Source organism: Eumetopias jubatus, unplaced genomic scaffold (assembly GCF_037043125.1).
Source record: "Eumetopias jubatus isolate StellerSeaLion01/CBP00866 unplaced genomic scaffold, mEumJub1_p1.0 scaffold_4, whole genome shotgun sequence".
NCBI lineage: Eukaryota > Metazoa > Chordata > Mammalia > Carnivora > Otariidae > Eumetopias > Eumetopias jubatus.
The window spans coordinates 13,661,679-13,688,147 of record NW_028274810.1 but is presented as its reverse complement, the minus strand read 5'-3'; the positions used below and the strand labels follow the sequence as shown (position 1 = coordinate 13,688,147).

Here is a 26,469-nt window from a genome sequence, read left to right as displayed (position 1 = left end):
ATTTTTGTTAAGTGTTTTCTTTTCTTTTTCCCTTTTTCAACCAACATCTCATCAATCTCATTTAAAAAAAAACATTTTTTATTTTTCATTTTTAGAGTCATATTTTATCCCTTCATAGTAGTTACCCTTATTTTTGGCATATATATAAGTTGTTCTCTCTTTAAAATTTTGAAATACAGTTTCTTCTAACAGATCAAAATATACCCTAAATCACTAGTGTATGGCTCTGTTCTAGTCTCCTGCCTGATCACATTCTCTCCCTTTTTCTTTTTTTTTTTAAATCTTCTTTCTTTTTTCAAACAACTTCTTACCTTATCAAGTCCTTTTATAAAATCTTTTATACTTTTCATCTTTACAGTCATCTTCTATCCCTTCATTTATCAACCCTTATTTTGTACATATATGTCTTTCTTCCTTTAAAATTTTAGGAGGCACTTTTTTCTAACAGACCAAAATACGCCCAAAATCTAGTGTGTGGCACTGATCTATGCACTAGCCTGATCATATTTGATCACATTCTGCTTTTTTTGTATTGTTCTGTTTTTGTTTTTATCTTTTTTTTATCTTTTTTTTTCTCTTTCTTTTTTCTTTCTTTCCCTTTCTCTTCCCCTGGTTTCAGGTCTTTTCTGATTTGTATACAGTATATTTGCTGGGGACGTTGTAAACCTGTTAGCATTTTGTTCTCTCATTCATCTATTCTCCTCTGGACACAATGACAAAATGAAAAAAATCACCTCAGCAAAAAGAACAAGAGGTAGTACCGTCAGCCAGGGACCTACTCAATACGGACATTAGTACGATGTCGGACCTAGAGTTCAGAATCATGACTTTAAAGATACTAGCTGGGCTTGAAAAAAGCGTGAAAGTTATTAGAGAAACCCTTTCTGGAGAAATAAAAGAACTAAAATCTAACCAAGTCGAAATCAAAAAGGCTATTGATGAGGTGCAATAAAAAATGGGGGCACTAACTGCTAGGATAAATGAGGCAGAAGAGAGAATCAGTGATATAGAAGACCAAATGATGGAAAATAAAGAGGCTGAGAAAAAGAGGGAGAAACAACTACAGGATCACGAGGGCAGAATTCGAGAGATAAGTGATACGATAAGACGAAACAACATTAGAATAATTGGGATCCCAGAAGAAGAAGAAAGAGAGAGAGGGGCAGAAGGTATATTGGAGCAAATTATAGCAGAGAACTTCCCTAATGTGAGGAAGGAAACAGGCATCAAAATCCAGGAGGCACAGAGAACCCCTCTCAAAATCAATAATAATAGGTCAACACCCCGACATCTAATAGTAAAACTTACGAGTCTCAGAGACAAAGAGAAAATCCTGAAAGCAGCTTGGGAGAAGAGATATGTAACCTACAATGGTAAAAATATTAGATTGGCAACAGACCTATCCACAGAGACCTGGCAGGCCAGAAAGGACTGGCAAGATATCTTCAGAGCACTAAACGAGAAAAATATGCAGCCAAGAATACTATATCCAGCTAGGCTGTCATTGAAAATAGAAGGAGAGATAAAAAGCTTCCAGAACAAACAAAAACTAAAGGAATTTGCAAACACGAAACCAGCCCTCCAAGAAATATTGAAAGGGGTCCTCTAAGCAAAGAGAGAGCCTAAAAGCAGCAAAGATCAGAAAGGAACACAGACAACATACAGTAACAGTCACCTTACAGGCAATACAATGGCACTAAATTCATACCTTTCAATAGTTACCATGAATGTAAATGGGCTCAATGCCCCAATCAAAAGACACAGGCTTTCAGATTGGATTAAAAAACAAGACCCATCAATATGCTGTCTGCAAGAGACTCATTTTAGAACCAAAGACACCCCCAGATTGAAAGTGAGGGAGTGGAAAACCATTTACCATGCTAATGGACACCAAAAGAAAGCTGGGGTGGCAATCCTTATATCAGACAAACTAGATTTTAAAACAAAGACTGTAATAAGAGATGAGGAAGGACACTATATCCTACTTAAAGGGTCTATCCAACAAGAAGATCTAACAATTGTAAATATCTATGCCCCGAACATGGGAGCAGCCAATTATATAAGGCAATTAATAACAAAAGCAAAGAAACACATTGACAACAATACAATAATAGTGGGGGACTTTAACACTCCCCTGACTGAAATGGACAGATCATCTAAGCAAAAGATCAACAAGGAAATAAAGACTTTAAGTGACACACTGGACCAAATGGACTTCACAGACATATTCAGAACATTCCATCCCAAAGCAACGGAATACACATTCTTCTCTAGTGCCCATGGAACCTTCTCCAGAATTGATCACATCCTAGGCCACAAATCAGGTCTCAACCGGTACCAAAAGATTGGGATCATTCCCTGCATATTTTCAGACCACAATGCTTTGAAACTAGAACTCAATCACAAGAGGAAAGTCGGAAAGAACTCAAATACATGGAGGGTAAAGAGCATCCTACTAAAGAATGAATGGGTCAACCAGGAAATTAAAGAAGAATTAAAAAAAATTCATGGAAACCAATGAAAATGAAAACACAACTGTCCAAAATCTTTGGGATACAGCAAAGGCAGTCCTGAGAGGAAAGTATATAGCAATACAAGCCTTTCTCAAGAAACAAGAAAGGTCTCAAATACACAACCTAACCTTACACCTAAAGGAGCTGGAGAAAGAACAGCAAATAAAGCCTAAACCCAGCAGGAGAAGAGAAATAATAAAGATCAGAGCAGAAATCAATGAAATAGAAACCAAAAGAACAATAGAACAGATCAACGAAACTAGGAGCTGGTTCTTTGAAAGAATTAACAAGATTGATACACCCCTGGCCAGACTTATCAAAAAGAAAAGAGAAATGACCCAAATCAACAAAATCATGAATGAAAGAGGAGAGATCACAACCAACACCAAAGAAATACAAACAATTATAAGAACATATTATGAGCAACTCTATGCCAGCAAATTAGATAACCTGGAAGAAATGGATGCATTCCTAGAGATGTATCAACTACCAAAACTGAACCAGGAAGAAATAGAAAACCTGAACAGACCTATAACCACTAAGGAAATTGAAGCAGTCATCAAAAATCTCCCAAGAAACAAAAGCCCAGGGCCAGATGGCTTCCGAGGGGAATTCTATCAGACATTTCAAGAATTAATACCTATTCTCCTGAAACTGTTCCAAAAAATAGAAATGGAAGGAAAACTTCCAAATTCATTTTATGAGGCCAGCATTACCTTGATCCCAAAACCAGACAAAGACCCCATCAAAAAGGAGAATTACAGACCAATATCCTTGATGAACATGGATGCAAAAATTCTCACCAAAATACTAGCCAATAGGATCCAACAGTCCATTAAAAGGATTATTCACCACGACCAAGTGGGATTTATCCCTGGGCTGCAAGGTTGGTTCAACATCTGCAAATCAATCAACGTGATACAATACATTAACAAAAGAAAGAACAAGAATCATATGATCCTCTCAATAGATGCAGAAAAAGCATTTGACAAAGTACAGCATCCTTTCTTGATCAAAACTCTTCAGAGTATAGGGATAGAGGGTACATAGCTCAATATCATAAAAGCCATCTATGAAAAACCCACAGCTAATATCATTCTCAATGGGGAAAAGCTGAGAGCTTTTCCCCTAAGGTCAGGAACGCGGCAGGGATGTCCACTCTCACCACTGCTATTCAACATAGTATTAGAAGTCCTAGCCACAGCAATCAGACAACAAAAAGAAATCAAAGGCATCCAAGTCGGCAAAGAGGAAGTCAAACTCTCACTCTTTGCAGATGATATGATACTGTATGTGGAAAACCCAAAAGACCCCACCCCAAAACTGCTAGAACTCATACAGGAATTCAGTCAAGTAGCAGGCTTTAAAATCAATGCACAGAAATCAGTGGCATTCCTATACACCAACAACAAGACAGAAGAGAGACAAATCAAGGAGTCGATCCCATTCACAATGGCACCCAAAACCATAAGATACCTAGGAATAAATTTAACCAAAGAGGCAAAGGATCTGTACTCAGAAAACTATAAAATACTCAGGAAAGAAATTGAAGAAGACACAAAGAAATGGAAAAACGTTCCATGCTCATGGATTGGGAGAACCAACATTGTGAAGATGTCAATGCTACCTAGAGCAATCTACACATTCAATGCAATCCCCATCAAAATACCAGCCACCTTTTTCAAAGAAATGGAACAAATAATCCTAAAATTTGTATGGAACCAGAAGAGACCCCGAATAGCCAGAGGAATATTGAAAAAGAAAAGCAGAGCTGGCGGCATCACAATTCCGGACTTCCAGCTCTATTACAAAACTGTCATCATCAAGACAGTATGGTACTGGCACAAAAACAGACACATAGATCAATGGAACAGAATCGAGAGCCCAGAAATGGACCCTCAACTCTATGATCAACTTATCTTTGACAAAGCAGGAAAGAATGTCCAATGGAAAAAAGACAGTCTCTTCAACAAATGGTGTTGGGAAAATCGGACAGCCACATGCAGAAGAATGAAACTGGACCATTTCCTTACACCACACACAAAAATAGACTCCAAATGGTTGAAAGACCTAAACATGAGACAGGAGTCCATCAAAATCCTAAAGGAGAACACAGGTAGCAACCTCTTCGACCTCAGCTGCAGCAACTTCTTCCTAGAAACATCACCAAAGGCACGGGAAGCCAGGGCAAAAATGAACTATTGGGATTTCATCAAGATAAAAAGCTTTTGCACAGCAAAAGAAACAGTCCACAAAACCAAAAGACAACCAACAGAATGGGAGAAAATATTTGCAAGTGACATATCAGATAAAGGGCTAGTATCCAAAATCTATAAAGAACTTATCAAACTCAACGCCCAAAGAACAAATAATCCAATCAAGAAATGGGCAGAAAACATGAACAGACATTTTTCCAAAGAAGACATCCAAATGGCCAGCAGGCACATGAAAAAGTGCTCAACATCGCTCGGCATCAGGGAAATCCAAATCAAAACCTCCATGAGATACCACCTCACACCAGTCAGAATGGCTAAAATTAACAAGTCAGGGAACGACAGATGTTGGCAGGGATGCGGAGAAAGGGGAACCCTCCTACACTGTTGGTGGGAATGCAAGCTGGTGCAACCCCTCTGGAAAACAGTATGGAGGTTCCTCAAACAGTTGAAATTAGAGCTACCATTCGATCCAACAATTGCACGACTGGGTATTTACCCCAAAGATACAAATGTAGGGACCCGAAGGGGTACGTCCACCCCAATGTTTATAGCAGCAATGTCCACAATAGCCAAACTGTGGAAAGAGCCAAAATGTCCATCGACAGATGAATGGATAAAGAAGAGGTGGTATATATACACAATGGAATATTATGCAGCCATCAAAAGGAATGAGATCTTGCCATTTGCAACGATGTGGATGGAACTGGAGGGTGTTATGCTGAGTGAAATATGTCAATCAGAGAAAGACATGTATCATATGACCTCACTGATATGAGGAATTCTTAATCTCAGGAACAAACTGAGGGTTGCTGGAGTGGTCGGGCGTGGGAGGGATGGGGTGGCTGGGTGATAGACATTGGGGAGGTTATGTGCTACGGTGAGCGCTGTGAATTGTGTAAGACTGTTGAATCACAGATCTGTACTTCTGAAACAAATAACGCAACATATTTTAAGTAAAAAGAAAAAGAAGAAGATAGCAGGAGAGGAAGAATGAAGGGGAGTAAGTCAGAGGGGGAGACGAACCAGGGGAGATGATGGACTCTGAAAAACAAACTGAGGGTTCTAGAGGGGAGGAGGGTGGGGGGATGGGTTAGCCTGGTGATGGGTATTAAAGAGGGCACATTCTGCATGGAGCACTGGGTGTTATGAACAAACAATGAATCATGGAACACTACATCAAAACAAATGATGTAATATATGGTGATTAACATAACAATAAAAAATTAAAAAAAAAAGATCGTTAGACATTTCTACCTATAATTAGAAATGACAAATACCTGATTTTCTCCAATGCTTGCAAACTTCCGATCCAATAAACGCAATCTTTCCAAGCAGGTGAACAAGTCTTATAAATCAAACATATCAGCCTGCTAAATGTGGTAAGCAGACAGAGCATAACCAAAGCAGCACCTCAAAGACAAATTACTTTCCCTGAATGAACACAATTTATGAAGGTACTGATCCTGTATTCATTTCTTTATTGTCTCCCCTGCTTCTTCGTACAATTTCCCAGAACTACATATTTTTCTCATCTGACCAACTTAAAAACCACCTCAGTGTCATGACAGCAGTAACTGACATTTCAGAGTCAGGGTTTGGTAGACTCTGGATGGGGAAACAAGGCTTGCACAATAATTCCAAGATCATTCTAGATAAGCCCTACCCTAAGAGCTGAACCCTTCTTAGAGTCATGAAGACTTCTCAATCCTATGCCTTTCTCAGAATATAGTGCATCTTCTATCACTGTTTTGATTTTTTGAATGGTAAGTTACCTTTATAACACTTTTACCAAGATGTCTTCCACATGAATTTCAATTGACTAATTTGAATCCAAACTCTTCTTGTCTGAATTGCAGTGAAATATTTCTACTGCCTGCCTGAATTCCACACCCCCCGTCTGCCTGCATCTCACTTGTCTCATTAACCACCGTATTCTGGTCCTTTATTGACAGAAGCAGCCTAGAACTGTAGAATGTCCAGTCGGAAGGGACTGTGTCTGAGGCATTCCTATGTTCCAGGCTGTCCCTTTCTCTTGCTGGCACCTCAGTGGGCACGGCCTCGGCGATAGGAAAATCCCCGCCTTGAGAAAATGAGAGTCTGCCAGTTGCTGGCCTTCCCGGCAGGGGTAAAGGGTGGGGTGGAGGGGTGTGGGGTGGGGGGATGGTGGGAAGTCTTGTCACCATACAACTAGTTAGTGGCTGTCAGGATCAGAACCCAAGATGACTTTGTCCAAGCCCGTCTTCAGCCCAGTGAAGGGATCTGATGAATAATCTATTTTTTTCCCTTTTATTCACTTAATAGGCAAAGACAACAGAGAGAGCAGTGAGCACTTAGCACAACCCTAGGACATGGAAATCAGTAAATATTCGTTTATTGACTGATTTGACATCAACACCCAGCTGTCCACATTCACCCTAATAACAAAGCCCAGGAAGGTATGACTTCCATGCCCCCACAGTTCCCCTCCTCCGCCCCTGCCCAGCCCAGGAAGGAGCTGTGCTGAACAACTGTGACCATGGCCATTGTGGCGGAAGCTCAGGAAATGATGAAAGGCTTTGAAAGACAAGCATGTGAAGAAAGGGGGAAGGGAGGGGGAAAGTCACAGTGGGTGGGACTTGGAGGGAAGAGAGAAAGGTAACGGTTGGGTAGAGAGGCTGGGGGCAGGACTGGCATCACCCTCACAACTATGGCCCCACCTGGGTCTCAGAGACTGCTCTCTTCCCTTTTGCTCCTGCAGGGAATATCATTCCATCTTATGTCTAGGTCATACTGGTTTTTTTTTTTAAGATTTTATTTATTTATTTGACAGAGAGAGACACAGCGAGAGAGGGAACACAAGCAGGGGGAGTGGGAGAGGGAGAAGCAGGCTTCTCGTGGAGCAGGGAGCCCGATGCAGGGCTCGATCCCAGGACCCTGGGATCATGACCTGAGCTGAAGGCAGACGCTTAATGACTGAGCCACCCAGGCGCCCTGTCTCGGTCGTACTTAAAGAGATGATGCACATAGTTGTGTGTACAGACTGATACACACACTCACATAGATGCCCCCGGGTCTATTTAACTATAGGTACCAAATCGACGTGTGTTCCAAAACTGGACTCTACTGAGTACAGCCACTCAAGCTCGGGGCCCTCCGGAGCTTGCATTCTTGAAATCAGACGCCGATTCAAGGGTGAGTGTCAGCCTCGGCCTCGGCGGGTGCCCTTACCAGACCTGACTGAGAGCTAAGAAGGGCCAAGCCCACTTCATCATTTCTCCTCTTCTCACTTCCTCTTTACCAGTCACTCCAACACCTCTCCCTACAGATGTCCTTTGCTGAGCATCCACTGTGTCCCAGGCATGCTGCCAGGTGCTACAGACCTGAACTTGACTCCAAGGAAGCACCCATCTCAGCTTTCAGAGTTTTCACACCCAACATAACCTGTGGGCTTCTTGCAAAGCCCAGGGGAGACTTTAGTTGTGAAAATGTTTTGAATAAGTGGAGTATCTGAGCTAATACTACACTGTGTACTTCAGTGGGGTATATAACGGAGCTCACTAGTGAGCTTGCTGCCAGGAGGAAGAGGAACGTAGCAGTACTTGGTACCCACTGGTGGGACATCTGAGCAGCAATCAAGGTGTGAATATGTGGGAGACCATGAGCATCAGGTTCCCAGGGTGAATGGGGCTATGAAATTAAAACTGTTTGCTTTGCTTTTGCTTTATCATTTTTTTTTCTTTTTGTGATATACGAGGAAAAAAAAAAAACCAAAGGAAACCAAATTCAGATTGGTACTTTTTCTGTGGGGGCCCAGATGCCAGTCCCCTGCTTATCAGGAAATTGAAAGTGTCAGTTGCCCTAGTAACAGAGACCTGGCTGCTGGAGACCTGGGGGTGGAAGGTGGGGTGAAGGTTGTTTACCAGTTTGTTCTGGGGAAGGAGGTGGAACCATCCCCCACAGCGCTAACCAGAGGAAACTGCCTGTTCCCCAAGGTTGTCATAGAGCTTCCTGCCAGAGCATCTGACACCGGAGTTCACGACTGAGGTGGGCCTTCGCTACAAAGCCTTTCCATAGATGGAGACACCAGAGGGTTTGTGAATGACCAACCAACTGCCTCCCGCTCAGACCCGAGCTCCCTCCTGCTGACTTGGGGGGGGGGGGCTGCAGGTAGAGACAGCACCAGGCTTTTGTTTGGTTCTGGGTTTGGGTTATTTTTTTTTTCAGGCTTTTGAATTTCTGTGTTTAAACCCTGGCTCTACCATGTGAAAGCTACAGGACTCCTTCCCTGTAAAAAGGGGACAGGGTATAATGCCTGCTGGCGGAGAGTCATGGCACTTTCTCTCCCATCCGTCTCAATTTTCCCCTTCCCTCTTCGATTCCCAGGATCCTTTACCCCTCCTCTGGTGTGGCCAGCCAAAACTCAAAACTCTTCTTTGTTTGGCAAAGCAATTTTGCTTTCTTTGTGTCATGTGTTGCTCTCTAAACCAGATCCTGGGATCTAACTTTTCAGCAAGTGCTTTGCTGATGACAACAACAAAAGTTCTCTAGAAGGGATTCTGCTGCCAGCTTTGATAGAACATGCATTTCCCTCCCTCAAGTCTGTACTGGTTCTTCACTCTGCGCTTCCCTCATTTCTCAAGATAACCTACAATGAATGAGATGGACAAACCGACAGCCAAACTGGCCTACCCTTTTCTACACACTTCACAAATCTGCGGTGCATTGCTCCTCTTACTGACCAGTTTTTCTTTTTTAACAATCTGAGACCAACCACGCCCACCCTTCCCCCTTCACGTCTCTCCTGTCTTTCTTTAAAGCAGCTTATTTATGAAGTCTTTTCAAATCACCATGCCATCATGCCAACATGGTGGCAGTGCATGTTTATTATATACACCTGCCAAACACGGGAAGGGGGGAGAAAGTTGTTTTGTAACAAAATTGCAAAAAGCAATCAGTCAATGGTAGAAATTGTCAATCACTAATCTAACATTCTTCATGAAGTATGCCCCTTTGATTCTGCTAACAGAACCTCATGCGTTTAGCTACCAGCAGAAATCTTTTGACTCTAGGGAGAGAAGACCTCCTACTCTGGCCATAAAGAATGAATTGCAATTTGCCTAGACCACACATAGAATCTCATTCTCCAAAGGTTGGCTACATGATGCAATGAAATATAAGGGGAATTTTGCTGGATGTGGCTTCCAGGAAAGCTTTTGCTTTCTTGGGTAAGAAAGGGACAAACTCCACTGGCAGGGTCCCTTTGGTCCCTTTGCCATTTCTTCTTTCCTGGAATACTGATACCATACAGCAGCCACCTTGGGACCATGAAATGCAAGAACAAGGGCAAAGGTACAATTTGTTAAAGTATGGAGTCATGGAACTCCATAGCAAGAGCCTGAGATATCGATGGTAACCTTGAGTAGTGGACCAATATTGGTCTAACCAGCCATGTGAAATGAATAAGCCTCTATTTGTTTATGTCATTGGGATTTTTGTTATACATACCTAAACGCAGTCCTAACTGATACATAGTTCTTGCTCTTAAGAAATGGTCAGTGGCTCAGTGTATACAACTTGACATCACTCTTCATTCTAAATCCAGGGCATGAAAAAATCCTGTCTGCTCTACCATCAAAATATATCCCCAGGGGTGCCTGGCTGGCTCAATCAGTAGAGCATGGGATGCTTGATCTTGGGGTCATGAGTTCGAGCTCCACAATGGGTGTACAGCTTACTTAAAAAAAAAAAGAACCTACAAAGTATATCCCAGATTTCAACCATTTCTCATTGCCCTGATGTTAACCTGGATTAAGCCGCCATCATTTCTCACTCAGAATATTACTAGCATTCACTTAACAGGCCACCTGTGTCTAGCCTTCCCCTCTGCAGTCCGTTCTCCAGAGAGCAGCCAGATTGATTCCATTCAAAGGCAAATCAGATGGTATCACTTCCTTCATCAAAACTCTCCAGTGGTGTCCAGGTTACCCAGAGTAGAAGCCAAAACCCTTAAAGTGACCTATAAGGGCACTGTGTGATTTAGCTCCTGGTTTTTTGTCATTTTGTTTAGTTTCCACTACTCTGCTTTGAAGTTCTACTGCTATCTTTTTCTTCAGAATCTCATCTACTTCTATCCCCAACCAGTGAATTTTTCATTCTGAGTATTTCATTTTTCAGCTCTTGAGCTTCCTTTTTTATTGGGTTTCTCTCTTCATTGTACTCACGTTTCCCTTTACATCCTTGAACGTACTTACAATAGCTGCTGCATGGCCCTGTGTGTTAATCTCTGTCACTTCTAGGCCTGTTTCTAGACAGATTTTTCCCCCTCATTCTGAGTCACATTTCCTGTTTTTTGGCATATCTAATAATCATCACTGGATGCCGAACACTGTTATGTTGTCGAATGTTTAGTGTGTGTGGACAGGCAGTTCATATACTTACAGATTGACTTGAGCACTTTGCAGCTCATGTTAAACTTTGTCAGGGAAGGGCTAGAGCCGTCTTTAAGGGCCAGCATGTCCTTTACTAAGCATTGAACCTTCCGAGATCCCAATTTAATTTCCTAGCTGCTCAACCAACACTTTCCTCCTGGACTTGCTCAGAGTTCACAGTCCTGCACTATGGGTTACCTAACATCCGAAAACATGGTTTCTAGATTTCTAGTTTATGGCATGAGGGTTACTGAGCCGTAACTGGAAGTGGCCACAAACACTTCTTTGTTTTAATGAATTCTGCATTTTTTATTTCATTTTGACGTTTTTGCCATCAGATGAAATGATTAATAATGATGCTGAAGGGGCGCCTGGGTGGCTCAGACGGTTAAGCGTCTGCCTTCGGCTCAGGTCATGATCCCAGGGTCCTGGGATCGAGCCCCGCATGCTTCTCCCTTTCCCTCTGCTGTTCCCCCTGCTTGTGCTCTCTCTCTCTGTCAAAAATAAATACAATCTTTAAAAACAATAATGTTGCTGAAGATGGAGGTGAAGATGGCCACAGCTCTTTGGAATATGGATGGAGCTCAAGTGGATTTAAAAGTTATGAAGAACAGAGTGACTCAGAGTACCACAATGGGGTCCCCAGGTCCTTCCTGTGCAGTAACCACCAAAAGCAAGTATGTGTTCACTCTGTGTAAGAGACAGAATATCTCATGTTTTGTTTTCTCAAGTTTTTATTTAAATTCTAGTTAGTTAACATATATGGTAACATTGGTTTCAGGTGTAGAATTTAGTGATTCATCACTTACATAGAACACACCCAATGTTCATCACAAGTGCCCTCCTTAATACCCATCACCCATTTAGTCTAGCCCCCACGCACCTCCCTCCATCAACCCTCAGTTTGTTCTCTGTAGTTAAGAGTCTCTTATGATTTGTTTCCCTTGCTCTCTCTTTTTTTTTTTCCTTCCCCTATGTTCATCTGGTTTATTTCTTAAATAAAGAGGTGCCTGGGTGGCTCAGTCATTAAGCCTTTGGCTCAGGTCATGATCCCAGGGTCCTGGGATCGAGCCCCGAATCAGGCTCCCTGCTCCGCGGGAAGCCTGCTTCTCCCTCTCCCACTCCCCCTGCTTGTGTTCCCTCTCTCGCTGTGTCTCTCTCTGTCAAATAAATAAATAAAATCCTTAAAAAAAAAAAACTCCACATATACGTGAAATCATACGGTATTTGTCTTTCTCTGACAGACTTATTTCCCTTAGCATAATACTCTCTAGCTCCATCCACATCATTGCTAATAGCAAGATTTTGTTCTTTCTGATGACTAATATTCCACACCACATCTTCTTTATCCATTTATCAGTTGATGGACATTTGGGCTCTTTCCAAAGTTTGGCTATTGTTGATAATGCTGCTATAAATATAAACATCTGAATCTGTATTTTTGTATCCTTTGGGTAAATACCTAGTAGGGCAATTGCTGGGTTGTAGGGTAGTTCTATTTTTAACTCTTTGAGGAACTTCCATATGACCACACTTATTAAATGTGCATTAAACTAGCATTTCAGCCTCCATTCTAGTTTCTAAGATACCAAGTTGAGTGTGAGTCCATCGGCATGTGGTAGAGGAAGTGAAACTCAGAGTAGGGAAATAATTTGCCTAAAGACAAGCTGTTGCTGGAGCTAGGAGTAGTGCCCAGGTGTTTTGTGCTCTTAGGCTGACCTTTATGCTCAAACCATATCACCTTTTCCTGGCTTAGCTCCTCTGAGCACTCCCTCCCCCTCAGTTCCTGTCTTCTAACATTTGTAATACTGACTCCCCTCCAACACCTCCCCCTACCTTCTTTCAGACTAGCTGGGAAAGGTCTTTCAGGCCCAGTGCATCAGACCATTTAGAAGGACCAAGACCCACTCCATCACAAGCCAGTGGGATGAGCTTTCTGATTCTCCCCACTTTGACATCTGCCTCAGATTTCCCCCAAAGGCCCCTCTTACCAGCTCGCAACAAGAGGAGACCACATCTGTGAAATTGTGTTGTGACCAGCAACACTTAAGCAATTGGGATTCATCAAAAAACAATTAGAGTAGAAAACATCTGCTTCTGTGTGTCAGGTGATGAGGGGCTAAGGGCCACAAAAGGCCTCTTTTCTCCAGAAGGACTCATTCCAGGGACTTGCTGCCCAGCTGCAGGGGTGCCTCGGCTGCTGGTTTTCTCAGGGTCTGCTCTGATGCAGAGATCCTGTTTTCCCAAGGTCATGCCCTTACTAGGTGACTGGATGAGATGAATGTATAAAGGCTCGGGCATGTTAGTCTGAAATAGGGCAACTCTGATGGCCAGCGCTTGTTCTGGAGCTCCCCACCAGGCGGGCCAAAGCTTTGTCAGGGTTGCATCATGACTTGGCTTCTCCCCCTGCCCACTCCTGCCTCCTCCCCAGCCTCTCCCAGGTGACAATTCCTGGTGAATGATCTGTGCCCAAGTTCTGGCTCCACACTTGTTTCCAGAGAACCCAATCTATGACTCCAGGAACCATCACTGGGCCATATAGTCCAAGTTTCCTGCAGCCATGGTCTCGAGGTTAGGCAATGGGTGATAACCCCATAGGACCATCCCCCTGATAAAACAGGTATGGGACCCTCATAACTTTCCACCTCCCTTCTTTACCAATGTGATGGAAAATTGACGTGAACATACAGAATGTATTGGAAAATAGTATCAGATATTTACTGAGTGTGCATTCTGAGCCAAGGCACTGTGCTGCACCAACGTGATCACTTTAATCTCCACAAACGATCCCACAGGAAAGGTAACCCTATCATCCCCACTCTGTAAAGACTTCCCTAGCCTCTGTCTGCAAAGAGTCGGGGCAGGCGCATGGGTAGGTGATGAATGACTATCTCAGGCTCCTTCCAGGGGCCTGGCCCCCTTTTCTACAGTATGAGCTCCTGACAATTGTTTCCTTCTCATCTCTGGCTGGAGCTTATATCCTCCCTTTCCTCCTTCCTCCCCCAACTCTCAGTTCTGCTGATCTGGCTGGCCCTGCGCTGGACCCACTAGCAAAGCAGAGGCACTTTCAGTACCCAACACCCACCCTTGAAAGTAGGAACGTGAGAAGCTCTCAGCCCACATCCTGTATCTGAGCGAAGTTCTCACAGGTGGTTCAACCCAGACAAGCCTTTATGCAACATCGTTCAGCTCACCGCCAGTCTGACAACCACCAAATCTGGGCTCCCAGGAGGCCACTCATTCATTCATCCATTTATCAACAATGAACTACCAGTGATGGCCCTACTGGGTACAGGGGCTGCCTGGAAGTACACAGATGAACCACCTATTCATTTATTCATACGCTTGTTTATTTAACAATGACTTACTAAGATCCTATTTTGTCTGAAGCACACGTCCTGACGAAATGGTGGGAGTAAGAAGCAGTCTTGACCTTGCATTCCTTGGGAAGAGAGAAGGGTTAGAGTCCATTATTCAACTACTTTACTATAAAGTCCAGTCTCACACACAAAGACCAGTTGTACTTTGGACGTACAAGAGGTTTTTAGTTCAGGTGGGATAGTGACTTCTCACACAGAAGGGGTTCTCAGACAAGGTGGGTATTTGGGCATCTCCTTTGGTTGGTTCCTCCCTCGTTCTTTTTGGGCTGGGTCTTTTCAATTAGGCTCTCTGGGTGCCTCGCAGGCGCACTCTTCTCACCAAGGAACAAATACCTCTTTCAGAAGCTGCTCTCTCCTCTCTTTCCTCCCAGTGCTCTGTGTTGTAGACCAGCCTTTCTTAGCATGCTTCCCATGTGTTCCCAAGGCTGACATTTGCTGAAAAAGCCTATCCCTTCCTCTGCCTAGAGGCACATAAACAAAATGCCCCTTTCTGTTATACCAAGTTTAGGCCTGAACCAGGTCCCAGAAAGCAAGGTGGAGAGGTGCCACGCCTTAGGAATGCGTGCATGTTGGGGCAAGCAAGGAAAACCCATCTTGCCATATTTAGAGCAGAGTGTTTCTTCCTCCTTTTTCTGCATTTTCCCCGACTTTCCCTGGTGTTCTTCCTCTGCTTCCTCCTTCTTTTGGGTCCATGCCTATTTCCTCAATGAGCCAGACTCATTGAGCTAGACTCATTTCTCTCTCCCTACTCATCTTCCAAACTTTTCGGAGATAATCCTTATCCCATGAGAAGACCGAGAGGCTGGGGGAGACAGTACCCTCCCAGGAACCTATCAGGTGTTGAGCCCCCCTGCCAACCACCGCCAGGGGGCGCTGCTTCCCCTGGTCTCCTGCTGGGGAGGCTGTCTCCCAGTCCAGGCGGGGGGTGGTTCAGAGGCTCGGCAGGGTCCTCCACCCAGTGCCTCTGTTGCCTCGCTAATAAAGTGCTATCTTCCATTTTTATTCGCTCCTTTGGCAGAACAGGCTTCTGAATTTCCTCCTCAAGCAAATCACTAAAGCATATGGTTTCTGACCAAACCTTGGTTTAATTAGTTTTCCCCACTTTTAGGGATTCAAGTCTTCCCTGGGGGTTTCAGAGCTAGGTCTTGCCTTCTTAGACCCCTGTAAATCAAGGTGACCCAGAACTGGCATTTAAATCTGACCTTATTAACCAAAAACGGATGTCCTCACATCTCTGGCCATCTGGCAATTCTCAGTTGCCGTGATGCCCCTAAAGGCTCATTGGTCACTCTTGCTCTCCTTGTCTGTCCAAAGAGACCATTCCTGTCCCCAAGGCTTCACTGATGGCCGAGTGCTGCGTATAGTTTTAACTTTTCTTCTGCACCCTGGTTGGCAATGCCCAGAACCTCTTTCCAATCCTATCTCAAAACTCACTTTCTTTTCTTTTTTTTTTTTTAAGTTTTAATTAAAATTCCAGTTAGTTAACATACAGTGTAAGATTAATTTCAGGGGAACAATGTAATGATTCAACACTTCCATACAGCTGGTGCTCATCACAAGCGCACTCCTTAATCCCCATCACCTATTTCACCCATCCCCCACCCACCTCCCCTCTGGGAACCATCACTTTGTTCTCTATAGGTAAGAGTCTATTTGTTGGTTTGCCTCTCTCTCTCTCTTTCTTCTCCCCTTTGCTCTTTTGTTTTGTTTCTTAAATTCCACATATGAGTGAAATTATATGGAATTTGTCTTTTTCCTACTGACTTATTTCTCTTATCAAAGCTCACTTTCTAGGGGAAGTGAGTCTGATCCCTGCCAGAGCACCCCCTCATTCCAGTCACCAGTCTCTGTCCCATTGGTACTGCTATGCTGCCCGGACTCAATCCTCTGCTCCTTCCTTCTGTATCTTGCCTCACTCCTGCCCATGTCCTCCTTCCCGGGTTCCATCAGAAGCCATACATGAAGATTGACAGACTGGACTTCATAAAAACATTGCTGTAATTGCACAAACACAATATAAACAAAATATGAAGGAAAAAGCATGGGAAAAATCGAAATAAATATGAGAGAGAAAAGATCAATACATGTAACACAGAGAGAACGCCTAAAAAGCAATACAAGAAAGATGGACAATCTGATAGGAATGGACAGGCAACTCAGAGTAGCAATAGTATTGGCCAATAAATACAACCTTTAATTCAAATATGTTAACCTTTAATTTTAATATAAGTTAAAATAACTTGCTCAACCTTTAATTTTAATATGTTAAAATAAGAAGCCATCATTGTTTAATATAAAAGGTATAAAAGACTGATAATACCCATTATTTGTTAGAATGGGGGTAATAGGCATACTCCATACACTGGTGGAGGGAATATAAACTGAAGCACATTTTGAAGAGTAGTATAGCAATAGTAAGTGCATGTTCTTTTATACGAGCTCATTGCAGTATTGCCTGTTATTGTGGAATTTGGAAACAACTAAAATCAGTGGGAGATTGTAGCCACTAAAAGGACATTAACTGATATATCTAAATTGATGACATGTAAGGCTGCTTTATCTTAAATTGTTGAATGTGTGTGTATAGAGACAGACAGAGACAGAGACAGAGAAAGTTAGGAATGATACATACTAAACCATTAACAGTGGGGTTTTTTTTAGAGCATGAGTAGTTACTTTCATTTTCTGCCTTATATACTTTCATATCCTTTAGGGTTTGTTGCAATGCATATTTGCCACAATTATAAATTTTTTTTCAAATTTCCAGTTTGGGGGAAAAAAGGAACAATTTGTTTACATATTTGTCTCTCCCCCTAAGGACATAAGTTATTAGAAAGCTGGAACCAAATCATATTTATATGTATAAAGTAGCTGGCATAAATACTCCATTCATATGTATATATATGAATATATATTCATATATATACGAAATACTCCATATGAATATATATTCGTATATATATGAACTATATATATATATATTGTTTTTTTAGAGAGAGAACACGTGTGTGTGTGCAAGACAGCGAGGGGGTTGAAGAGGGAGGGAGGGGGGGCAGAGGGAGAGGGAGACAGAGAATCTCAAGCAGGCTCCATGTTCAGCACAGAGCCCAATGAGGGGCTCAATCTCATGACCCCGAGAAAATGACCTGAGCCGAAATCGAGAGTCGGACACTTAACCAACTGAACCACCCAGGTGCCCCATCCCCACCCATTCATATATTTCGAATTGATCTTCTTTTACACATTTTAAAGGTTGATACTCTATTTAGTATATCCTTCATTCCCTATAGTATTATATTTAGTTGTATTTAGATATTTTCCTCCCTAAGTAGAGTCAAGTTCCTTGACGCAGATCAGATGCATCCCTTATAAGCTCCTAGCAGCTCATTGCCAAATGTAGACTTCCCATAATGTTTGCTGTACTTGTTGGATACTGAGTGATTAAAAGTCTTACTCCCTTTCTAGACTCCAACCCCTCCAGCCATGTTCTCTTCCTCCTCGGAGGTGGAGTTTTGAGTTCAGAATAGACTATGGTCTGTGTGACTGGGAAAGAGCAGAAGTCTGGGAAGGAATGTCTCCAGTTTAGGCTTTGAGTCAGCATAGGCAATGTAACAATAGAGCAGAAGACCTTACCTGGGACAGAATCCACAACTTGGACCGGAATGAGACTTGTTTCAGAACGTCTGCAAACAATTGTCATGACATTGAAGATAACACAATCCCAGCCAGGCTGGGAAACGGGCTGAGAGCTGAGCAGAGTGGGACAAAAGAGCCTGGGCGAGACCGTTTTTACGTATTTGGGCTGATCCATTCTTACGTTCCTTTGCAACAGTCTGTCTTGTTTTCTTATTGATTACGCTGGTTCAGTCCTTTTGGTGGGTTTCCCATAGACTTTTAAAATAATAACTGTAATAATTTTGACTACCATTTATTGAGCACAGTCTGAGTTAAGGGCTTTTTTTCACATGTGTAGTAGGGTAAACACTGACTCTACCGCAATCCTTCATTACAAAAGCATCAGTTTTAATTTTCTAAATCAGAATAAATCTGATCCTATGCCCTTAACTCACTGGACTGATGAGATATCTGATCTCAATCATTAGTAACCCTCGTTCCCCCGCCCCCCACCAATAGTTGATCTGACTCTAGTCCAGATGTTCAGGAGTTCCCACGGTCATTGTTGCTATGCTCCTGCCCAAGCCTACCTACTGCCTAAAGGCAGGTGGTTTTGCTGCCTCTGTCATCCCTGGGTCACAGGTATCCTGTGGGTTCTTGGGCAGGTAGGGGCTGTTGCTCACCCACCAGCCAGGCCAAGATGGTCAGAGTGGAGGAGCAGAGGGCTGGGGCTCTTGCAGACAGACACCTGGAGAGGACTGGCTGTGTTGTCCAGGCATAGGGCCCAGAGCAGTTTGAAAGCTCCTAGACTAGATGGCTGGGCAGCAGCCTCCCAGCACTGAGTGATGTAGTTTTGGAATATAGGTGAGGTTCAGTGGGGTGGAATCCAGAGCCGACGACCAAGAAAGAACTCTTGAGGCATTTTTGGTGCAAAATGGTGGTTTATTAAAGCATAGGGACAGGACCCGTGGGCTGAAGGAGCTGCTGCCCCGTGGTCTTGAGGAGTAGCTGATTATATACTCACGAGTTGGGAAGGTGAGGACAAAGTGGGTGTCCAGAAGGACTGTCATATGCTAAAGACTCTCAGGGTACTGGAGGCCTGGTTGTTGTCAAGCCAAGGTTGTTTTTCCCTCTAATGAGGCACTAACATGAAGACAGTTGGGAGTTTCCTGGAGGACTGTTACATTCCTCGCATCACACGTCCTTGTCAATGGGCTTCAGGTTCAAAAGAAATTCAGTTTTCTTTACATTTCCTTCTACCTCAGCCTCCCTCAATTTCATGTAGGGGAGGGTGATGTTAGGGCTTCAGGAAACTGAGCTATGTGCCTCTGGAAGTTAGGCTATTGATAAGAAAGCTTCTTCCTTGTAAATCACTAGGACATTTGTAAACTGAGGGAGACTCCTGTCCTGCAGGACTGTGATCTCTATCACTTAACCATTTATTTTTCCTTTAGGGCAGCCAGGAGTGCCTGAGGAATGTCACAAATATCACATTGCGGGGGGGGGGGGGGCGGGTAGGGTGCCAGCTTCTTTCTGCTTTGTCCTCAGCTAGCCTTCTGCTCCCTCATCATGAGCGTCTATGTTTTAGTGACTCCAGTTCAGGCCTCACGTTACTACTTGGGCTTTGAAATATGTTTTTGTTTGATTCCAAGCTTAACTTATGTAAGAGTAGGCAAGGTGACCTTCGTGCCTGCTTCCTCTCCAGGAATTCTTGTGTGGGATTCCTCGAGGCTAGATGAGGTCCTCCAGATCTCCCCCTGCGGGCCTTCCCTTGACTTCCTCTCAGACCTTGGACTTGGCTTTGTTCTCCTGCAGCTGCTGACTTGTTCCCTGAGGCGCGCGCGCGCGCGCACACACACACACACACACACACACACACACACACACACATCATTTTGCTCCAGCAAGTGTGGCCTCATTTGTGCAATCTTGACCCTGTGGTGTAAGGCTGTCCTGTTCTTACTATTTGTGGGCCCCAGGGCGAGGGTACAAGTGCAGATCTGCATTTCATATGTTTTAAATATTTAAAAGAGCTAACTGTTAAAATATGATTTATACTCCCATGTTAACAAATGGGATTTCACAACAACCTAGAAGATCAGGTTTGAATTCATCATTCTCAGACTCCTAGGGATTCTGTATGAGCATGTGTTCGGCACTCAGCCCACGGGCAGCTCCCCTCTTCTCCCTTTCAGCTTCTCACAGAGCAGGGGCTTCACACACACACACACACACACACACACACACACACACACACACACACACAATACACACAAACACATACAAGATCCTCTGGGCCATGCATGTGCACACCAGCCTTGGGGTCCACATTCAGGATGACGGGAGCAAGGCAAATGCCTATGCAGTCCCTGACAGTGGGCACCAGGCTATTCGGACAAGAATCCCAAGTCATGGTTTAGAAGAGGAGAGATGTGACTTCCAGGTGGATGTGCCTTTAGCCCTGGAGTCTTGTCTCATGGCGAGGGCTGCAGCTGGAGGAGGACCAGAGCCTAACCACCAAAAGCAGGGGGCAGCCTACTATGGCCCATAGGTCAAATCCAGCCCACTGCCTGTTTTTGTAATTAAATTTTTTGGGAAGAGCTATGCCCAGTTTGTTGACATATTGCCTATAGCTGCTTTCTCTCTATAGTGGCAGGCTTGGGAAGTCACAACAAACACAGCATGGCCTGCAAAGCCTGCAATATTCCTCTCTGGCCCTTTATGGAAAAGTTGGCAATTCTTCCTCTCCTGGATGGTGCCCAAAGCAGGCCCTAAAGCTGTTAGGATATAAGGATGTTTCCGGGTCCACACACCTTCATTTCACCATAAATTTCCCCTGATTCTCCCTCTTCTCTTCCCTTCCTTTCCTTCTAGAAAAATGACTTTTAACCTAAACTTTGAACCCCACTTTCACGAGCCTATTTAATCCTCACAGCTTATGAAGGAGGTCATACAGGCCCAATTTGCAGACGGCTATGAGATCCGAAAGACAGCGAGAGCCAGACGCTCAGGGATTTATTTCTGAGGGGCTTTGAATATTCCCTTATGGCTGAGAAGACACCCGATGTACATACCACAGAACAGGGGTGGCAGGCAGTGCTGGAGTAGGGGAACTCAGTCCCCAAAGCCCCCTAAACACTGCCCCAGTGCTCAGATTTTCATACAGTAAGGTGGGCATTGCCTGGGACACCTCTCTGATCTTCTAACCAGTTCAGTGGTTTCCTCGGGTCACTGTGTTCTCAAGAAGCAGAAAAGCAGAATAATCAACAGCACAAGCTGGAGTCAGACTGCCTGGGTTCATGTCTTGGCTTTGTCACTAACTTCCTGGCTGTGTAGCCTTGGGCAAGTTATTTACCTTCTCTGTGCTCCAGTTTTCTCATCAGCAAAATGGGGATAATAAGAGTACTTATCTCCCAGAGCAACCAAGCTCTCAGCATCACTCTTCCCAGGACAGGCGAGTTTCTGTCATTTTTCTGGATTATTTTCTCCCCAGATCCTCAGCACTGTATTCTACACGTCCCAGGAGGTGCCCCCCACAAGGGACTCATTGTGGATACTGTCCCCTGGAGTCTGCCACGTGCAATGCAGCCTCACAGCCGCCTAAGAGCTAGCTAGCTACCAATTTACTGCCCCAGGAATATGAAAGTTTTAAAAAACATTTTAAAGTTGAGGGAACAGGGACGCCTGGGTGGCTCAGTCAAAGCATCTGCCTTTGGCTCAGGTCATGATCCCAGGGTCCTGGGATCGAGCCCCACGTCGGGCTCCCAGCTGAGCAGGGAGCCTGCTTCTCCCTCTCCTCCCTGCTCCTGCTCGCTCTCCCTATCTCTCTCTCTCTCTCCAATAAATAAATCTCATAAAAAAATAAAGTTGAGGAGACTGAACCAGAGAGAGGTTACAATCTTTCCCTAGCCCACAGACTAGTGAGGGACAGAACCCAGGAATGCCTGATCAGATAGGTTAATTGACACTTCGGTCCAGTTGGGAATCCAATGGGCAGGTTGTAAGGTCAAGCACTCAGGACCTGGGTGCGTGCTGGAAGACATCATGAAAAAGAGAAATTCGGTCTGAATCCTGGCCCTGCCACCTTACTGGTTAGGTGATCTTAGACAAATGGCTTAACTTCTCTGAATATCACTTAAAGGTCAAATGAGATTGTGGTTTCCTGCCAGTGACCTCTTCACTGTGTGCTGGACTGGAAGCAAAGCAGGGGAACTGGGGTGAAAATGGAACCATGAACTCTTATTTCCAGCAAGGAGCAGTGCGGTGCGGAGAAAAGAAAAGGGAGGGACAAGGGAAATGTGGCCCAAGCAGAGCAGGGCACATCTGAGTCGGGACAGTTGCTCCTGCACCTGCCCCAGGTCTGTTCCTTCTTCCTGAAAGGAGCCACCAAGGTGTGAAACAACCCCTAGGAGGCGCCCTATGCCTAGAAGGGGGACCAATGGATTGTGTTTGTCAACCTTAAGAGCTTCACCCTCAAAGTAAGGCCCTCCACGCTCCTCCTTCCGCTCATTTGGGAGAGAGAGTGCCTTCCAGTGCATTTGATGAATTACAATCCCAGGTGAGGCAAGACCCAGGGAGGCCCTAAGTTTTCAAGGTGAGCTAATGACCCAGCTGCAGAGTCTGGCAGTTAGAGGAGCCCTTCTGCTCCCGGGCAGCCACAGCAGGCTTCCTTCCTTCCCTTAGCTCCTGTACCTTCCCGTCGTCCCCCCAACTCCTGGAGACTTCCTTTTGGTCTCCCCTGCTCTGCTCTGGTCCTGATCCAGCTCAAGGACCACAGTGTAGATCAGAGTTTCCTCCCCTCCTTTGTTCCCATTCTGCTTATGGCAAATATATACAGGAGGCAAGAGATCTTTCAGGCCATTAGGCTTCTGCCCCCCCCCCCCCCGCCGCCCCCGGTCTTTGCATGCTCAGGTGTGGGTGGTAACTGCTGACCAACTCCGGGGCCCTTCACTCCGTACCTCCCCATCTGGAGCCCTCTCTCTTTGCCCAGACACCTGCTGTGCAAAGGGCCTTATGTCTCTTATGACACTACAACGCACCCAAGCTCCAACTCAGATAAGCCTTCTCAGAAGGTGGTTGGTAGTAACAGAGGGCAGGGGGGAAAGGGATGCTTGGAGTCCAAGACTCATTCTCCTTGACTTGGCAGTCCTAAAATCTTTCCTTGGAAACAAATATGTCCATGAGTCCCTCAAAGTCCCTGTGAGTAAGCCACTCTTCCATTCCCTCCTCCCCATGATTGGATCATGCCCCCCCTCACCATTATCTTGGATTAACATTCATAATAATAATTCTAAGAGATAGTACTATTTTTTAAAAGATTTAATTTATTTATTTGACAGAGAGAGACACAGCAAGAGAGGGCACACAAGCAGGGGGAGTGGGAGAGGGAGAAGCAGGCCTCCCGCGGAGCAGGGAGCCCGATGAGGGGCTCAATCCCAGGACCCTGAGATCATGACCTGAGCCAAAGGCAGATGCTTAACGACTGAGCTACCCAGGCGCCCCTAAGAGATAGTACTATTATCCCATCATTAAATGGAGGAAACTGAGACACAGTGAAGTTAGTGATTTGTCCACACTCACACAGCTTGTGGCAGGGCTGGGCTGTGAACTTGGATAGCACAGATTCAGGCCCAGAGCACTTAATCTCTGGTTCAGGTAGGATGTTCCCTTGGCTGAGAGGAGCCCCCACTGACCCTCCTGACACAACATTTGTCCTGGAAACGGAGTCCATTCCAGAACCCACAGGGGCCCTTTTCTTACTCTCTTCAGGTTGCAGCACGCCCACCTCTACTGGGGTACCAGCTCAGCCCCCATCATCACTGTGGCTCCTGGGGTGGGAGTGCAGGTGATAGTGGATTTTGTGCCAGGAGGTCCAAGGGTCTCTAGCCCACCCTCCCACCCCCCACCAAGGGCGCCTTCTACATCTACGTGGATGGATACACCTGTGAGGAGGCTTGGCCGACGGGCCTGGTGTTTGAGCCAGCTGCTGTTGCTGTAACTTGTCGTAAGCCATCCACCGGTGGGGTCCATTGAGGACCATAGGACGGGAGGATAATTGGGTGGAGGTTTTGGCTCAGAATGCCAGCTGTCTCTTTGGATTTATAAATCTGCATGCTTCTGCCCTGCGTGTAAAGGAGAAACCCACCTTCCTGCTCTCCAGAGGCTGGGGCTGGAAGGAACACGGAGCAGTGTCTGGGACCTTTCTGAGCATCTCTGTGGGAAGTTCTGGTCTTCTGGCCCTGTCCTGAGGACAAGGGGAAAGGAAATGGGAGGCTCTGGGGGGCAAGAGAGATCAAGTCCTTGTTCCTTCCCACAAATCGGCCTCCAAAGGGTCTTACCAAAGGACTGAGAAGAGTAGCTGGACTCGGGACACTTAATTTACTGCCCCACCTCCTTCAGGAGCTCTTCCTTCCCCAAGTTTACATCTCCCAGCTCTAGGGCTCAAACCCCACACAGCCATCCTGGTTGATGGAGGACAGAGCATGATGTGGGGACAGTCTGAGCACTCCATTTCCACATCTGCGAGGTTAGGAACAAAGACTGTCAGCACTGATCCCAAAATTACCTTTTAAAAAATTACCTCCTTATCGTCTTCATTGCTGCACCACACCCAAACGTACCTTTCAGTTCTCTCAGGGAAGGCACCAAGAAAATGAAAAGAAAAGGCACATTATAGCAGGGGTGGGAGGTCTCGTTCCTACCATCTTCAGGACAGCATGGCCTCTGCCCGTCCCCAGCCCAGTGTCCAAGCTGAAGAAGCCGAGGAAGAATGCAGCTCACCAAGTGAGGAGCTGCTTCTACACTAACCAGTTCCCCAGGCTTGGGGCTGGAGGGGTCTGTGGATTATGCTCTTTTGACAAAAGCTGTACAAACAGTAAGGGGAGTTTTTCTCCCTCCCTCCCCTCTCCTCAGCTGGAATACAAGTGGGATGTGTAGCCATCTCGGTTTACTGAGGATGGTCCTGGCTGGTAACTGTGGTTCCAGCCTCCCATTCACTCAGCGATTTGGCCAGTTTTTCATTTTTATTTATAAGAATGTTTTTGTAACTAGTTGGATCAAAATGCTCTGGGAATGGATTCGATAGACTTCCACTTAATACTTCACTTTCTGCTGTGTTCTGTACACAGAGTTCTTCCTTTAACACGGGGTTGCATCTAAATGTTCATGAGAGAGAACCAATTTTCCCTTTCCTGGCCCTTTTGGACAAAGCTTAAATTATAGCATTTTGCAGTGACCACGGGCAGGGTGCTCGCTGATCAACTGACATTTGCTCGGGTGGAAGTCCCTGGGGACAGCTTTCTGTCTGCTCTCCAGGACTGGCTGGGGAGATCCTGGTGACCAGCCACCTGTGCCACAGAGTCCTCAGGCCACCTCATTGATGTGCCTAAAACCAACTGCGACATTTTATCATGCAAAATAAAAATGGTCAGATTTTCAAATATTTTTAGATACGTGGAGTAACTGATCGATAGCTTTAAAGAGGTAATTGGTAAAATGAGGTCATTAGGGTGGGCCCTAGTCCAGGCTGACTGGTGTCCTTCCAGAAGAGGAGATGAGGACCGAGACAACACACAGAGGACCATATGAAGACAGAGGGAGAAGGAAGCCATCTACAAGCCAAGGAGCGAGGCCTCAGAAGAAACCAGTCCAGCAGACAACTTGATCTCAGACGTCGAGCCTCCAGAACTGTGAGACAATAAAATTCCGTTGTTTGAGCCGTCCAGTCTGTGGTATTTTGTTACGGCAGCCCTAGCAAACTAACGTAGAGGGTATCGGCATTCTCAAAATTATCAACTATGAAGAGTGACTTTGAAGAAGATTTCAGGAAATATTATGAAAAAAATTAAAAATAGTAAAACCATACTGAAAAATTCTTCAGAAAATACCAGTGATACTGAACTAGAAATATGGATAAGAACGGATGGAAGTTTGTCAGTATATAGCAAGAATAATTAGTCAGATTTTTGTTGTTGTTTTAATTATTTTATTTTCATCATGATAAGTGTACTTTTTAATCCCCATCCCCTATTTATTTCATCCATCTCCCTACCCACTGCCCCCCTGGTACCCTTCGGTTTGTTCTCTATAGTTAAGAGTCCATTTCTTGGTTTCTCTCTCTCTCTCTCTTTTCCTTTGCTCATTTGTTTTATTTCTTAAATTCTACATATGAGTAAAATCATATGGTATTTGTCTTTCTCTGACTTATTTCATTTAGCATAATACTGTCTAGCTCCATCCATGTCATTGCAAATGGCAAGATTTCATTCTTTTTTAGAGCTGAATAATATTCTATTGTATATATACATCACATTTTCTCTATCCATTCATCAACTGATGG

General features: G+C 44.6%; 2 long non-coding RNA genes across 2 annotated transcripts; both read left to right on the top strand.

Annotated features, from left to right (window-relative positions):
* The first annotated feature begins 7,375 nt into the window (after positions 1–7,375).
* LOC114208043 (uncharacterized) lies at positions 7,376–8,401 on the top strand. The gene is made up of 3 exons (XR_003608963.2): positions 7,376–7,492; positions 7,796–7,900; positions 8,010–8,401. It is a non-coding gene; the product is annotated as an uncharacterized LOC114208043 (long non-coding RNA).
* A 251-nt stretch (positions 8,402–8,652) lies between these two features.
* On the top strand, positions 8,653–25,846 carry LOC114208044 (uncharacterized). The gene is made up of 2 exons (XR_003608964.2): positions 8,653–8,752; positions 23,901–25,846. It is a non-coding gene; the product is annotated as an uncharacterized LOC114208044 (long non-coding RNA).
* Positions 25,847–26,469: the final 623 nt, after the last annotated feature.